General features: G+C 37.4%; 1 pseudogene; it reads right to left on the bottom strand.

The window, feature by feature from the left end:
- Nucleotides 1–710: 710 nt before the first annotated feature.
- LOC149158850 (uncharacterized) lies at nt 711–2,031 on the bottom strand (annotated as a pseudogene).
- Between the last annotated feature and the right edge of the window lie 15,307 nt (nt 2,032–17,338).

Raw genomic sequence — 17,338 nt, 5'->3', positions numbered from 1 at the left:
AAATAGTTTAGTTCCATTGAGCCTGCCAATGATGCTTGTTGAAGATTTCAGTAATATTGACTTGTCAAGAGCACTGCATACTATGATTAGGGTAGAGTTGTAGGTATGCACATCAATGTTAGTCATATAAGTACAATACGTAAAATTAACTATAGGAATATTAGAATGCAGTCAATTGAAAATGCAATGTTAATACCTCTATAATTATGAATAAACATCTATAGCTCTCTATATATGAATGAACCAAAGCAAAGAGATCATGCTACTTGTGGTAGTTCAGGAGTCTGCATTATGGAGGAAATGATAGAGAGTATTTTTTGTCTTCTTTTTGTTTGCATTGCTAATTTTTTTGTAGTGCATATCCTTGTTTGAAGCTCATGGAAACTTATATTTAGTTGTATTTTCTAAATTGCAAGATAATTATTTTCCCTTGCAGATCATTTTGGTGACTTGGTGACTTGGTCATGGTTTTAGTTTAAAAGGAGTAAAAAATTTCAATAGGTGTTGAATAGAATCCAGTGAAACTAGGCGAATAATATAATATCCCACAATGCCTTTTGAAGGGATTGGTTATGTTTTCCTATTCTATTCAAGAATGAGAGAATATCCAATTACTCATGTCTCTCACTGTACACAGTCCTGATTGGTCATTAAACATGAATAACAATAAATATTCATATCATCTAGAACTGTTTATGAACCAGACAGACTTAGGATGTAAATTGCTCCAGCCCCATATACCTTAGAGAGTGAGAGGCATGCTCATCTGATTACGACATCCTCATAAGTCACTGCTGTATATCTCGAAATGCAGGAACATCAAATGCTTGTGAAATCATATCTCTCAATGATGGGTCCTCTGAGAAATTGATCAGAGCTTCAGCAGCATTGTCTTTGAGCTCTTCTGATTCATTCTGCAACAATGAAAGAAGTATGGGGACGGCCCCAACCTCTGTTAATGCTAGTCTGTCAGCACGATCATAACTCAATTGTGCAACAGCACCATATTCCTTCTCTCTAACGTCATCATTCTCATCCTCCAACTGTCTCAACAGTGGAGGGATTGCACTTGAAGCTTTGACAATGGAGACAGAATGTTTGTAGCTAGAGAGATCCCATACAACATCCATTGCTGCAACTTTTGCTTCAACATTGGAACCTTGTAGTATCCTCACTAAGTGCTCCACAATGGCTATAGCATTCTCTTCTGAAACTGCCAAAATACAAAATACATCTTAAACAATTTCTTTCCCCTGGGGATTGGTTCCTTCAAGCAATTCCAAAAAGAGGGTGATGACACCAGCTTGATTAAAAGGCCTAAGATAATCAACATGGGTCGATATTATTCCAAGAGCATTCCCAGCAACAAGATTTGCAACCAAATCATTTTATTTTAGCAACTCAATCAAAACAGGAATAGCACCTACATTCACAAGCATCCTTCTGATCCTTCTGGTGACTCCTAGTTGTCCAATTGCCTAAGATTCCCTGACTCTAGATGCAGTCCTCCCTAATTTAGATGACTCGATTAACATGAGGATCCCACCCAAACTAGTTGTTTCTCTTCAAATTTCCTTCAAGAGTTAATATGATAACCACTCCTAGAAATAATTACTTGATTACTTTGTGTACATACTACAAGCTCCCTCAAAGCCTTGACCACCACCCTTTGAATTCTCCCTTCAGATTCTAGCAAGAGTCTTACAAGGATGGGAATAGTTCTGAATCTCCAATAGTAGAGCTCAAATGATCCCCTCTACATGCAAGCCTTCCCAAGAAAAAAGAAGTTGTCTCTTGAATGGATGGAGACCCACCACTAGAGGGAAGACATAGAAGGGCAATCAAATGTGGCATTGTTTGTTCTAAAATGTCCTCCAGAGAAAATTTTTCTATTCTCCCAAGCGTAATTGTGGCTCTAATTTGCACTAATTCCCTACCAGAATTCAACAATTTTACAAAGATCTTAACTCCCTGTTCCCAAGCCCACTGCTCGGTGCAATATTTATCATGTGAAATAGTAGATAAAGCCATGGGTTAATTGGGCTTCATGTTTTAGACAATTTTCTATTCCATCTTGAAAAATGTGATACTCCGAAGAAAATTTGGGACAATCTAGCCTTTCTATTTGGAAAAATAAACGAGTTCAAGGCCTTACAATTGGAAGCAAAATTGTCTTCATTGTTCCCTGATCAGAATACTTTTATTGAAGACTATCTTGTCAAATTTTGGTCATCGGTTGCACAACTGAAAGGATCTAGAGACACAAAATCAGACAATGAGTGCATTTTCTTAATTCTATCCAAGTTGAAGGGTTTGTGTCGGGTATTTTCTTCTACATTTTATTCTACAATGGATGCACTTGGTGATAATTTTAAAATGCCTTCTTTTGAGTTATTTTGTGAATGCTTAACAAGAGAACAATCTAAGCTTCAACAGTTATATGTTCTTTCTAGCTCAACGTCTCAAGCTCTTGTAGCACATATCTCCAAAGGAAAATCCAAAGCTAGTACTCAAAAGAAGAATGATTCTACTCAAAGTAGTGAGCCTCCCTCCAAACCTTAGAAAAAGTCAAATCCCTCTCCGTCCTCTTCCAAGTTCAAAAGTTCTTCCTCCAAGCCATGGAAGAAGAGGTCAAATGAAACCTGCAGCTTTTGTGGAGGAGAAGGGCATCCAGAATCCAAGTGTTATAAGAAAATTGCAACATTGAATCAAGTGATGAAGCAGCTTAATATTTCAATTTCCAAACCCTCTTCATCTGGGAAAGGCCATGCTTTATTTGCTCGAGCTTTACATGCATTCTCAGACAATTGGATATTTGACTCAGGTGCATCTCATCATATGACTCATTCCAGTAATTTTCTTCCATCTCCATATGATTTTAATGTTTCCCAAATTGCAGTGAGAGACTCTTCACAGCTTGATGTTCGTGGATCAGGAACTGTGCAGCTAGATGGTGTTTGCATCAAGAATGTTTTGATTGTGCCTGACATCTCCGTAGATTTACTTTCTATTTATCAGATCTGCCATTATGGGGATGGGAAAACAATTGAGTTTTCTCCCAATGATGTAGTCATTCAAGAACTACAAGATCTAGAAGTTGTTGTTGCATATGGACAGGTAGATCACAACTCTCGCTTATACATATTTGCAGGTTTTGAGCCTTCTTCTGGTAACTCTTTTATTGCACATGTTGATTCATTAAGTAAGCTTTGGCATGAAATATTTGGACACCTTAACTACATATATTTGCAGCAAATGAATTCTCAAAATCTTGTTCTTAGGCTTCCTAAGGTGTCATGCATAGATGGAGTTTTGTCCAGGATGTGTTCTTGGCAAACAATATCAATATCCCTTTCCAAAAGGGAAATCATTATGGGCTATTATTCCTCTTGAGTTAGTGCATAGTGATCTTATGATCTTCCCAACTCGTTCCTTTTTAGGAGCTAAGTATGCACTTACCTTCATTGATGATTTCTTATGCAGATATTGGGTATATTTTCTTAAGTTTAAAAGTGAAGTCTTGGCCACTTTCAAAACTTTTAAAGCTTTTGTTGAGAAGCAATCCTCTCTTTATATCAAGAATCTACGCACAGATAATGGTGGGGAGTATGTTAGTCAGGCATTCAAATATTTTTGTAGAGAACATGGCATCTTGCATCCGCACTGCATTCCCTACACCCCTCAGTAGAATGTTGTTGATGAAAGGAAGAATAGGACATTGAAAGAAATGACCAATTGCATAATTCAGTCCAAGAACTTGCCATCCTCCTTCTGGGCCGAAGCAGTGAACTGTGCAAATTATATTCAGAATTGGATGCCTCATAAAGTAGCGGTACATATGACTCTAGAGGAAGCTTGAAGTCATGAAAAACCCGATGTATCTACTTTCAAAGTCTTTGGCAGTGCAACATGGGCCTTGATTCCATATGAGAAACGTAAAGCTATGGAGAAAAATATCGAACCATAATTTTTTGTTGGCTACTGTGAATACATGAAAGCATACAGATTGTTTGATCCTATTACAAAGGATGTTTTGTTTCATAAAGCTATTTGTTTTGATGGGAACTTCAAACACTCAATAGAACCCACTATGGATGGTGTAGGTCATGCTGATAGTTTTATTCTTAATGATCAAGAGGATAATGATAATCCTCCTCCTAAAGATGAAAATTAGCCAAAAGAACAACCACTTCCTGTAGTTGATCATCCTACACAGGACATATTAATCAGGAACAAGAAAGGAGAAGCCTTCTCCAGAAGAAGCGACTTGAAAGGTATATCTATGATGTATCTAATTTTAGTTATTTTTCTCTTGCTCCCAACAATATTCAGCCCAAGACAATTGGTATTTCTCTTTTCAGTCATGCCATTTCAGAGGATCCCCAACAATTTTTTGATGCTGTTGGGATACCTGAATGGGAAGCTACCATGACAGAGGAGTATTCTTCTTTGATGAAGAATCACACATGTGATCTCGTTCCTCTTCCCAAGGGATGAAAACTAGTTCGTTGCAAATGGGTCTATAGGACAAAGTATGTTTCAGATGGTACTGTTGACAAGTATAAGGAACAACTAGTGGCCAAGGGTTTTTCATAGGTAGAAGGTATTGATTACTCTAAAACTTTTTCCACTATTTCCAAAATGAATTCCATATGTCTTGTGTTGTCTCTTACTGCCTCACAATGTTGGTTATTTTATTATATGGATGTGAAGAGTGCTTTCTTGCAGGGAGATTCGCAGATAGAAATCTACATGGAGAAACCTCCTGGTTTTGTGCAAGACTCTTCTCTTGTCTGCATGATTCATTGTTCTTTGTATGGTCTTGATAGGATCCACGAAATTGGTATGAGAAGATGGATATTTTTCTACTGGCTACAGGCATTGCTCACTGTCACTTAGATCCTATAATTTATACTAAAAGAGAAGGAACTGATCTTTTGGTATTAGTTCTTCTTAAATTTGGCAACTAGGGCCAAACACCACTTTGGATAGCTCTTATGAGGCAATTGATATTTTTTGTGGATTCCTCTTTCTGAAAGGTGTAGGATTGATATAAATATCATCCCATTATGACATGTACAAATGAAGTTATGAATTTATTTTGATTATGGGCAAATTCTCAAGGTCGGCCAGCCATCAAATTAGCCTCCTCCAGGCTTCAACGTTACATATAAATACAAGGTGCCTCCTCCTAATTTTGGCATCACTCTCATTCATCTTTCTTTCTCTCATCTTGATTGGGTATAGATTTTTGGGCTTCTCTCTCTCTTCACACATGTGAAGGAAGGTTTGTTTTTCTAGCTGTTGCATTGACCAAATTTGACCAAAATTTTAGGAGGCTGACTTGGACCAGTGTTGGCTTCAATTTTGTGAGGGAGACTTCTATTTGGGCAAGCCACAGTTCTTGGCACAAAAAATGAGGCAGTTTGAACCCTACGTTGGCTAGCATTGACTGCCCTAACTCTATTTGTTGCGTTGACTTTAGTTGACCATGTTTGACTGCTTAATTTCAGAGTGTTTTGGGTTGCATTATCTTGTTGTTAGAGGCCGAGTTGACCAAGGTTGACCGAACTATTTTAGAGGTCAATTTATGTTTCTTTTTCTTCTATTTTGACTGATCATATTGGGAAAGTGAATATAGTAAATTGTACTCTCTGCTAAAATTTTGAAGAATTACAAGAAGAATTGATCAAGGGTTTCCCCACATTGGGGTTTATCCTGGCTGGTGCCATATCTTGTGTCCTCTTGTGTTTGCTTGTCTTCTATTGTTGTTGTTTATGTTCTATCTCTATTTTACTATCATGATGATGTGATTGCTGAACTAGATATTGATATTGGGCTAATAAAGAAATTGAAATAAAATTGCTCTAAGCATAGAACATACCATTTTTATCCTAAAATTAACATGGGATAAGAGCTGAAGTGAAGACAAAGCCCAAGCAAGAGTGAGAAGAGAAATCACCAAGAGGAGCAATCACTGATCAAAGACAAGATTCAATGGATTTCACATCCTAGTTCAAGTCTGATGATAAGCTTCATGATAAGTCTGATTATCATGCATGGAAGATGTCCTTTGATTTGACATTAGAAGAACAAGATGTGATGGATTATTTGCAGGGAAAGATTTCAGAACCTCATTTTAATGCACCGGCTGCTGCTAAAACCAAATACAAGAAAGATGAAGTCAAAGCCAATAAGATCATCAGGGATTCTATTCATAAGAATCTAGTTTCTTACATTTCTTATTTGAACACATCAAAGGAGATATATGACAGGTTGGTTGTCATGTTCAAATCTAGCAATGCAAATAAAATTATTTTCCTCAAGAACAAGTTGAAGGATATAAAGAAGGGAAAAGGTGAGAATATTAAATCCTACTTCATGAGGATTACCAAGATAAAAAATGATCTTCTTTTGATTGGGTAATCTATTGCTAACAGGGATCTCACTCTCATTGCCCTTGGAGGTCTTCCTCCCAAATGGCATGTGTTCAACACTACTATTCTCAATAACAACAAAATTATAGGTTTTGAAGAATTATTGACTAGATGTTCTCAAGAAGAAACAAGGATGATGGAATTGGAGATGCCTTTGAATAGGAATAATCCTACCATATTCTCCGCTCATGCCAAGAATAAGAACAATGTAGGTTCAAAGAAGCAAAGTCACAGAAGACTGAGATTCAAAAATGGAAGGAAGGGAAGATGCTTCATTTGCAACAAGTTTGGTCATTATGCGAGCGAGTGTCCAAATAGAAGGCACACATCTCATGATGATGATCAAAATCATTCTAGGGGCAACATCAACAATCAAAGGAATGGAAGGTTAAAAAAAAAGGAAAATAAATGCTTCCGCTACTCAACTTGGAAATGATCGAGCTTCTAAAAGAACAAGAAACTCCAAGTATGATGAGTCTAATGTTGTAAATTCTAAGAAAAAGGAATTTTATCTTCTATATTCCCTCTATACTACCTCTCCTCTAGATAATTTGGGAAATTGGTTAATTGATAGTGGTGCCTCACGACACTTCACCAGGTATAAGGAAGCTCTTTCAAATCTAATAGAGAAGGATACAAATTTGGAAATTATCCTTGGAGAAAATGTCACCTATCCTGTGAAGGGAGTTGGGAATGTTACCCTTCAATTGAATTGAGGTAACACCATTCATATTCAAGAAGTGCTATATGTACCTGATCTAAAGAAGAATCTTGTGTCAATCTCGGAAATGGAAGACAAAGGATTCAAGGTGGAATTCATCGATGGAGAGGTAGGTGTATGGAAAAGAAATTTTAAATATGCATTTACTCTTGGATTCAGGGTTGAAAATTTATATCAAGTTAGAGGAAGTCCACTGGGAGCTATGTCTTGCGACACATCTCTTCAATCTGAAATATGGCACCAAAGGTTTTCTCATATTAACTATAAGGCTCTACCCGATGCAAGGAAGATGGTTACAAGTATGCCCAAATTCAAAATAGAGCATGAAGGTGTATGTCAGGGATGTGTCGAGGGAAAACATGCAAGGGGACCATTCCCCTCAAGTGATAGCAAGAGCACAGACATTTTGCAATTGGTTTATTCTAATATATTTGGTGCAATTCCCATGAACTCATTGGGAGGATACTTATATTATGAAACCTTTATAAATTATTTCTCTCGCAAGAATTGGATATATTTATTGAAGAAGAAGGAAAAAGTATTCTCATGGTTTCGTTGTTTCAAAGCTTTAGTCGAAAATCAAACTGGGAAGAAAATCAAAATATTGAGGACCGATAATGGAACCAAATATGAATCAAATGAGTTCAGAGATTATTGTAGAGAAGTTGAAATTAAGAGGGAGACTACTACCGCATGTACTCTGAGCAAAATGGTGTTGCTGAAAAAAAGAACCATTCTATCGTAGAAGCCACTCATGCCATGCTTCAAGATCAAAGCCTTCCGAAGTACTTATGGATCGAAGCTACAAACACCGTCGTGTATGTTCAAAACAGACGCCCTCATCAAGAATTGGACTCCAAGACTCCTGAAGAAGTTTTCACCGATAAGAAACTTGATGTTTCTCACTTTAGAATTTTTTGGCAGCCCCGTACATTTTCATGAGCTGAAAGAAAAGAGGAGCAAATTGGATGCTTCTAGGAAGAAAGGAACATTTGTGGGCTACAATGAAACTTCTAAGGCATATAGAATCTTTTTGTATGGTCAAAGAGAAGTGGATGTTAGTCATGATGTAACTTTCGATGAGGATGCGGCCCTTGGGAATATTAGTAACCTTCCTCTCCTAAGGAAGGGAAAAGAAGCAGATTCCGGAAAGCAGAGAGAATCAGAGGATAAGTAGATGCTTGATGCTGAAGGAGCAATGGATCACATTAATCCAACCCCTCATGAGCCCTCCTCCTAAAAAAGGAGACCATTATGGCTTCGGGAGACTCTTGAAGATGCTGAGAGACATGTTGCACATAGGGGGACATTTCGTGAAAGTAAGAAGCCGAATAGGTACCAAGGGATCTTAACTGCTATGAGCACCATTGTTCAATCTAAGCCTTCCAAATTCGAAGAAGCTACCAAACAACAGGTTCGGAAGGATGCAATGAATGAACAGTTATGAGCCAATTATGATGAATGATGTTTGGAATGTGGTCCTTATACCCAAGGAAAAATTCATTGTCACCTCAAAATGGCTCTTCAAGATCAAGCATGGAGTTGACGAAAGTGCTGAAAAGTTCAAGGCCAGATTTGTTGCTCGAGGCTTCTCCCAAAAGGAAAGTGTATATTATGATGAGATATGTGCACCAGTTGCCCACTACACCACCATCCATTGGAGTATAGCCCTTGCTACCTCGCATGGATAGAATCTTCATCAGATTAATGTCAAGACTACCTTCTTGCATGGTTCACTTAAGGAGGAAGTCTATGTAGAACAACCTGAGGGGTTTGAAGTTCCAGATCATCAGTCACATGTATGCAGGTTGAAGAAATCCATCTATGGGTTGAAGAAAGCACCCTAGCCTTGGTATGAGAGGATCGGTAGCTATCTAATGAAGCTGGGATTTATGAGAATTGAAGCTGATCTGGACCTTTATTTTAAGGTTGAGAATGATAGACCTCTCATCTTCGTACTCTATGTGGATGATTTATTTCTGACATGTGCAGACCCTCTTATTCATCAATGTAAGAGGGAGTTGGCTTCCAAATTCAAGATTAAGGACCTAGGACTGATGCATTACTTCCTAGGGTTGGAGGTCTAGCAAAATCAAGGTGAGATTTTCCTTTCCCAAGGAAAATAGATCGTGAATATTCTTGAAAGATTTGGGATGGTGTACTACAAGTCCGTGACTACTCCGATGGAACTTAACTTCAAGAATTTATGCAGAAGTGTTGTTGGGCTCGATTTGGGAACTCCTTCTAAGTATCTTCAACTTGTGGTGGCCTTGATGTTCTTGGTGAACTCTCGTCTGGACATATGATTTATAGTGAATACATTGAGCCAGTTTATGGTCAAGCCTCATCACATACATTGGATTGCTGCCAAGAATCTCTTGAGATATCTTCAAGGCATAATCACTTATGAAATGAGATACACTGTTGGGAATGTGAGGCTCCATGGTTACTCTTATGCAGACTAGGATGGAAGTGTGGTGGATCGTAAAAGCACATGTGGATGTTGCTTGTCTATAGGTTTTGATTTGATATCATGGATGAGAAGGAAGCAGAAGTTAGTTGCTTTGAGCACGCATGAGGCTGAATCTATTGCTACTAGTTTGGCCTCCTATGAAGCTGTTTGGTTGAGGAAGCTCTTTAGTGAGCTGTTTGGACATGTGTTGGATACCATCGTGATCTTCTGTGACAATTAGAGTGGGATTCATCTTTCGGAGAATCTTGTGTTTCATAACTGCTCCAAGAATATTGATGTCAAGTACCACTATATTTGAGATATGGTACAATGGGGAGCAATAAGGCTCCAACACATTGGGACTGATGATCAAGTTGTTGATATTATTATGAAACCCCTGGGAAAAGTCAAATTCTTAATCCTCTGTGAACGACTTCGAGTCATGGAGAGACCCTCTTATGAGGGCCTTGTATGCGATGGATGTTGAGCTCTAAGAGCTCGGGGGGCTTGGGGTACTTCTTGGGGCGATTAGTGACCATAGGGTGAGTGGTTCACCTTCCCCTGTGATACCCCATGGTGGCATATGAATAGGATGAGTGGTTCACCTTCTCCTGGTGGCACATCCTACCCATGCAGTGCGAGACTCATGGGAAGTACCTCTCATATGGCCAATGAGTAGGGAAATGAGGATAGGGACCATAGTACTACCAATTGATGCATCATGTACTACCATACTCCGTATGATATGATGTTGATATTGATCTGGGATTAATGGAAACTGGCTTTGGGTCAGTTAAGAGTGGTATGACACACTCTCTATTATTGGACACTGACTTTAGGTCAGTGGAGAATGGTATGATACATTCTCGATCATTTCTTCTTTCTTCATGGTTCAACAGGGTAGAGAAGTGACAGGGATGGTACAAATTGTTAGACAGTTTGGCAGGTGATGTTCTCCCTAGTTGAGAGGGAGTGTTAAATTTAGAAACTAGGGCCAAACATCACTTTGGACAACTCTCATTAGGTAACTGATATTTTTTTTTAGATTCCTCTTTCCAAGAGGTGTAGGATTGATCTAACGATCATCCCATTCTGACATGTATAAATGAAGTTATGAATTTATTTTGATTATGGACAAATTTTCTAAGTTGACTAGCCATCAAATTAGCCTCCTCCAGCCTTCAACGTTGCATATAAATACAAGGTGCCTCTTCCTCATTTTTGCATCACTCTCATTCATATTTCTCTCTCTCACCTTGATTGGGCACAGATTTATGGGCTTCTCTCTCTCTCCACACATGTGAATGAAGGTCTAATTTTCTAGCTGTTGCGTAGACTAGATTTGTCCAAAATTTCAAGAGGCCAACTTTAACCAATGTTGACTTCGGTTTTGTGAGGGAGACTTCTGTTTGGGTAGGCCGCATTTTTGGGCACAAAATTTGAGGTAATTTGAACCCTGCGTTGACCAGTGTTGACTGCACTGGTTTTGGTTGTTTCATTGACTTTAGTAGACTAGGTTTGACTGGTTAATTTCAAACTATTTTGGGTCGCATTATCTTGTTGTTGGAGGCCAAGTTGACCCAGGTTTACCGAGTTGTTTTGGAGGTCAAGTTTTGTTTCTGTTGTTTTGACTCATCAGATTGGGCAAGTGAATATAGTAAATTGTGCTCTCTCTCTACTAAAATTTTGAAGAATTATAAGAAGAATTGATCAAGGGTTTCCCCACATTGGGTTTTATCCCCGACTGGTGCCATATCTTGTTTCCTCTTCTGTTGGCTTGTCTTCTACTATTGTTGTTTATGTTCTATCTGCATTTTACTATCATGATGATGTGATTGCTAAACTAGATATTGATATTGGGCTAATAAAGAAACTGAAATAAAATTTCTCTAAGCATGCAATATGCCATTTTTATCCTAAAATTAATAGTTCTATATGTGGATTATTTGATTATTACTAGGAGTTCTTCATCCATGATACATAGTGTACAACAAGAGTTGATGGAGCAGTTTGACATGACAAATCTTGGATTTCTACATTATTTTATTGGTTTGCAGATTCATCAATCTTTAGATGGCATCTTCATTTACCAGCAAAAGAATGCTCTTGATTTGCTTCAAAGATTTGGCATAGCTGATTTTAAGTCAACACCCTCTCCATTTCAGTCAGGTGTTACACTTACTGCTAGTTGTTGTCACCCAGTGTTGATCTAACCTTGTATCGACAGTTGGTTGGGAGTTTGTTGTACTTGAAACATACCCGACCAAACATCTCTTTTGTAGTTGGACTTGTCTGTTGGTTCTCCCAGGATCCACATGAGAGTCACTGGAAAGCAGCTAAGTGCATTCTTTGGTATATTCAAGGTACTTCCAAGTTTGGCATTCAGTACACCTGTTGGTTCTTCTGAGCTAGAAGGTTTTACTGACTCTGATTGGGTTGGTTCTGTTGATGATCAAAAGTCTACATTCAGATTTTCTTACCGTCTTGGTTAAACTCCTATTGTCTAGTCCTCTAAGAAACAATCAACGATTGCATTGTCTTCTGCTGAGGCTGAATACCATGTTGCAGTCTTGGCTAGTCGAGGAGTCCTTTGGATTTAAAGAGTTACTGATGGAGTTTGGAATTCAACAGGAGCATCCAACCACTCTTTGGTGTGACAACCAAAGTGCCATCAACATCTCCAGAAATCCAGTTCAGCATTAGCGGAGCAAACACATAGAGATCTACATGCACTTTATTCGACAATTGATCCAAGATAGAGTTCTCAATCTAGAATATCTACCTACCAAAGCGGAAGTGGCTGCCACCCTCACTAAACCTCTTGCATCTCCTAGGTTTCTTTAGCTTCATTCGATGCTTGGGGTGAAGGAAGTAGTATTTGGGGGGTCCTCTTGGAGCATCTGACCACTCTTTGGTGTGACAACCAAAGTGCCATCAACATCTGCATAAATCCAGTTTAGCATCAACGGAACAAACACATAGAGATATACTTGCACTTTATCCGGCAATTGATCCAAGATAGAGTTCTCAATATGGAATATCTTCCTATAGAAGCGCAAGTGGCTTACATATTCACTAAATCTCTTGCATATCCTAGGTTTCTTTAGCTTTGTTTGATGCTTTGGGTGAAGGAAGTAGTCTTTGGGGGGTCCTCTTGAATCCTCCTACCTTCACTAATTTTTTTTCTTTGGTTTCTTGTTTCTAGTTTTCTATGAGGTTTCATTGTTTTTGTACATGGGTACCTCATCATGCCTTGTTTCTGGGACCCATTTGTTTGTTTCCTCCCTATATTTCACTTATTGGGGGGGGGGGGGGTGTTGGTGTTGGTAATTTCTAAAGAAAGAAAATTAGTTTTCTTTGTTGTGTTGTGAGTTGTAAGCTCACATAGGTTTTCTATTTTCCCACCATGGAGGTTATCCATGGGGCTCATCCAATTGTATATATACACATTCATTTTCTTTTGTTTTTAATAAAGTATAAAGTTGGCTTTGAAATCTAATCCTAGAGTGTTTGAGATTCTTTCAAGTTCCTCAGGGGCGAGAATCAGTAATTATTATAATTATAAAATAAAGATAAAATACAATTAGCTACCTACCTTTTGAGTGGGTTTGGCATCTGGAAGCTTCTCTTCTGGAACAAAGCCTCAATCCTGCTTGTCTAAATCCATGTTTGTTTCCTTGGCATCATATTTCTTTGCTTTGGGACTCTCAGAAGCCTGGGTCTAGGAAAATCCAAGGTTCTTTTTGGGTCTATTTTATTTTTACGGATGATTGGATAATCAAAATCCGTCTGTGCTAGAGCATCTACTTGTAAACACCTATGGTATTAGGATATTTGATTTCCTTATCATAATTAATGCATTCTTGTTGTCTTATTTGTTTATTTTCTTGGTTGATTTTTGTGTCAGAAAGGCACCTGTCGTCTTGTTTGGTGAAGACATTATTTCTTATGCCTTTGGGTTCATCTTCCTCCATGGAATCCTGGAAATATAGCCTCATAATACAAGTCAAGGAGGACAAGGGAGAAAAGGAAACATATAGTTGATTTAGCTTACACTGATAGAGAAATGATTCCTAAGTAGTGTGAGGTGCACCAACCAAACAAATTCTCCATCCAATCTTATTTGATGATGGAAATAGCTTAACAACACATTGGATTTAAGCTTCAAATCCCTATTTTAGGCACCTGTTTGTGCCTTCCCAACCCCATCAGTACCTAGGATTCCCTCTAGGCCCCAATACATTATCCAACAGGAAAGCTTCATTGATGGATGGTATAACCTGATATGAATATCTTTATTAGAGGCGAGGCCCGTTTCCGTTCCCATTTCCATAGCCCAATTTCTTGACGTTTCTGACTTACCCAAATAGATCTCTTGTAATTGAGTGCTTCTTTGTGCTTGTGTAGAAGTATTTTGAAGTTTCTCAGAGAGATGGAGGGCTTGGGTATGGGCCATCACCCAATAGTGTGGGAAACCTGTGCACATTCGTGCGGTAGAACCAAATCACCACGATTGAAGGCATGGAGAATCCAATCTCATGAATTGGGTTTTTCATGCCCTTCCTCCTGGACAAACTTTCAAATGGAGGGAAATCACAAAGAAACAAATCATGAAACTTTGAATGGAACTTAAATGAAATTCTCCTTTTAAATGCGTGTGTGCTTTTCAAGGGGAATTAAATCCCATTAAATAAAATGATGAGTATTTTCTTGTTTTTAATGGGAGGTATTTTTAATTACAAATAATTATTTTAATTTTCAAGAGGAATTAAATTCCATTAAATAAAATTGTTGAATCTTTTCTGGTTTTTAATGGGAGGTATTTCTAATTATTAATTTATAAAAATTCTTAGGTTTTTGTATCACTAAATATTATTTGAGGGGATTTTGGTTGATTTATTAGAAGTGAATTATGGTGATATCGAAACAAGTTTTGTGTGGTTAAAAAGTGCAAAAAAAGTAGTAATGTCATGGTAATTATCAATCATCATTTCCAATTAAATGTTTGGTTTAATAAGGATAACTAATTTATGGAGATTTTTTCATGATGTTCAATAGAGGGAGTCAACATGGGAAAGGTAAGACTTTGTCTCTCACATGTTTTAAAAAATTGATATCTTTTTGTCCATAAACATTAGGGGTTAAACAATAACATAGGTTCTAGAGCTAAGTTTGTTCCAACTTAGTTATATCTTGAACCACAAATTGGTGTTGACCTCATGGATATTATAGAAATTTGGTGGCTTGTAGGGTAGTATTGTCATGAAATAAAAAGGGTAGACATCAAAATAAGTTATGTGTGGTAAAAAAGTATCGTGAAGTAGTAATTTCATAGGATTAATGATCATTTTGAATGAAATGTTTGTTTTAGCAAGGATAACTAATCTATGGAGATTTTCCATGATGTTCAATAGAGGGAGTCAACATGGGAAAGGTGATATTTTGGCTCCCACATGCTTTAGAAATTGATCTCTTTGTCCATAAACATTAGAGGTGGAAAAAAATCCTAGGCTCTAGAGCTAAGTTTGTTCCAAATTAGCTATATCTTGAACCACAAATTGTTGTTGACCTCATGGATATGATAGAAATTTGGTGGTTTGTAGGGCAGTCTCATAATGAAATAACTTTGTCACTTATTATCTAGTCATATTTTTTAATCCTAGACTAAATTAGTCATTTAAGTTAGTCGTTTTTAGTTTAGTCACTTATTATATAGTCATATATTTTATCCCTAGACTAAATTAGTCGTTTAAGTTAGTCATTTTTAGTTCGGTCACTTAAAATTTCTCAAATTTAGTAGTAATTCAATTGAAATAATTGCGGTGACTAACTTTTTTAGTCACATAGTCATTAATTTCATCATTTTCTACTAGTGGGAAGAGGATTCACCTCCAGCTATCACTGCAGGTGAAGATTTGTATGTTGAGTTGGTAAACGAGGTTACCCCAAGAAATTCTCAATTTATGGATGTTATTAGAAATATACGGCAAGAGTTGGCTTATCCGAGGAGCAACAATGAATTCTTGTTAAAGGCTAGTGAAGAGCAAGGAAAAATATTTAAGGGACTGACTGAAAAATATAGCCATAGAACTAGTGAACCTGAAGTGTTAAAAATAAATAAAGCACATGATCCAAGGAATATGAAAGAGGAGGGAGACAGATAGAGAATATCTGAGATCATAGAAGAAAAAGAAGCACATGGAGTTATAAGGGGAATTTAGAAAAATCAAGCCCCATATTTTTGATGGGGAGAAGGAGGAGAATGCAGAAGCATGGATTCTTAATATGACCAAATATTTTCAAGTTTATGAATATGAGAGTACCTTCAAGGAAACATTTGTTGTTTATTAGCTGCAAGGCCAAGTTTCTCTCTAGTGGGAAGAAGCTAGAAGTGTGCATCTATTGGAAGAAAAGGCAGTATCTTGGGAGGAGTTCCATACACAGTTTAAGTCTCGCTACTTAAGTGAACGTTGTTATGATGATCGCACAAAGGATTTCCAGGAGTGGGACATTTAACCATGGATGAATTTATGGAAAAAATTACAAATTTACTGAGGTATGTTCCTTACCTTAGGGAAGAGAAACCCAAGGTGCAACACTAAATTGTTTTCCCACTGTCTATAAGGAAAGGATTGAATTTGATAATCCTAAGACAATGGAAGAAACTGTAAGAAATGCCAGACTGTGCTATCAATAGTTTAAAAATCAATGTGAGAGCACCAAATCCTGGCAAAGTAAAGATAAACCAAGTTTGCAATCAGGGAAAAATGATAGAAACCTGTCTATCTTAAAAATTTTGGGAAAGACCACCAATGGAAAATTTTCAGTAAAGGGAAAATAAACCAGTCAGCACAATCTCAAACTAGGTCCAAACCCATGGATCTTAAAAATAAAAATATAAGCAGGGGTGTGATGAGCCTCATTTTTGAAAGATTTTCCACATAACCCTAGATATATCCAAAATATACAAGTTTTTCATGAAGTCACCATAATGAATGATGTTGCTCTAAATGCCCCAAGAATAAGCGCAACCTTGGAAGATAGACAAGCGGAGCACAAATTGATAATGATCGAAATTGAACGTATTATTTTAAACCAATCTGTTTCTGTTTTAATCAACCTAGGAGCTAGTTTAAGTTACATTGTGCCACATGTGGTAGAAAAATGTAAAATTAAACTTGAAAAGTATAAAACTACATTGTTAGTACAACTAGCTACTAGTACCAAGAAGAGAGTAACCAACCAAATAAGACAGTGCCATCATGACTTAAATGGCTATTCTACACTAGTGAACCTAAATATATTTCCCTTAGGATCATATGATGTGTTGATAGGCATGGAGAGGTTGGAAGAACAAGGGGCCATTATAAACTATTTAGAGAAATAATGAGTTATATGAATCAGAAATGACAAACTCAACTGATCAAAGGCATACCAAAGCTTCTTTCAGTCAGGAAAATTTCATATTTACAAATGAAAAAGAGTGCACAAAAAGGGTGTCCATTGTTTATGTTCATGTGGAAGCAAGTGAGCAACAAACAGAAGAAACAAATTTAAAAACTCTCCCAATCATTAAGGAATTCTAAGATATCTTTCCATAGGAAATTCCAAGCTTACCTCCTCACAAAGATATAAGCTTTTCCATTGATCTGGTACTCAGTGCAACCCTAGTATCTAGAGCTCCTTACAAAATGAGTACACATGAGTTGATTGAGCTAAAAATGCAGT

Source organism: Pinus tabuliformis, chromosome 5_2 (genome assembly GCF_031772625.1).
Source record: "Pinus tabuliformis cultivar Carrire ecotype Pingquan chromosome 5_2, CPIR1, whole genome shotgun sequence".
NCBI classification, from domain to species: Eukaryota; Viridiplantae; Streptophyta; class Pinopsida; order Pinales; family Pinaceae; genus Pinus; species Pinus tabuliformis.
The sequence above is the reverse complement of the archived record's forward strand: the minus strand, read 5'-3'. Positions and strand labels throughout refer to the sequence as shown.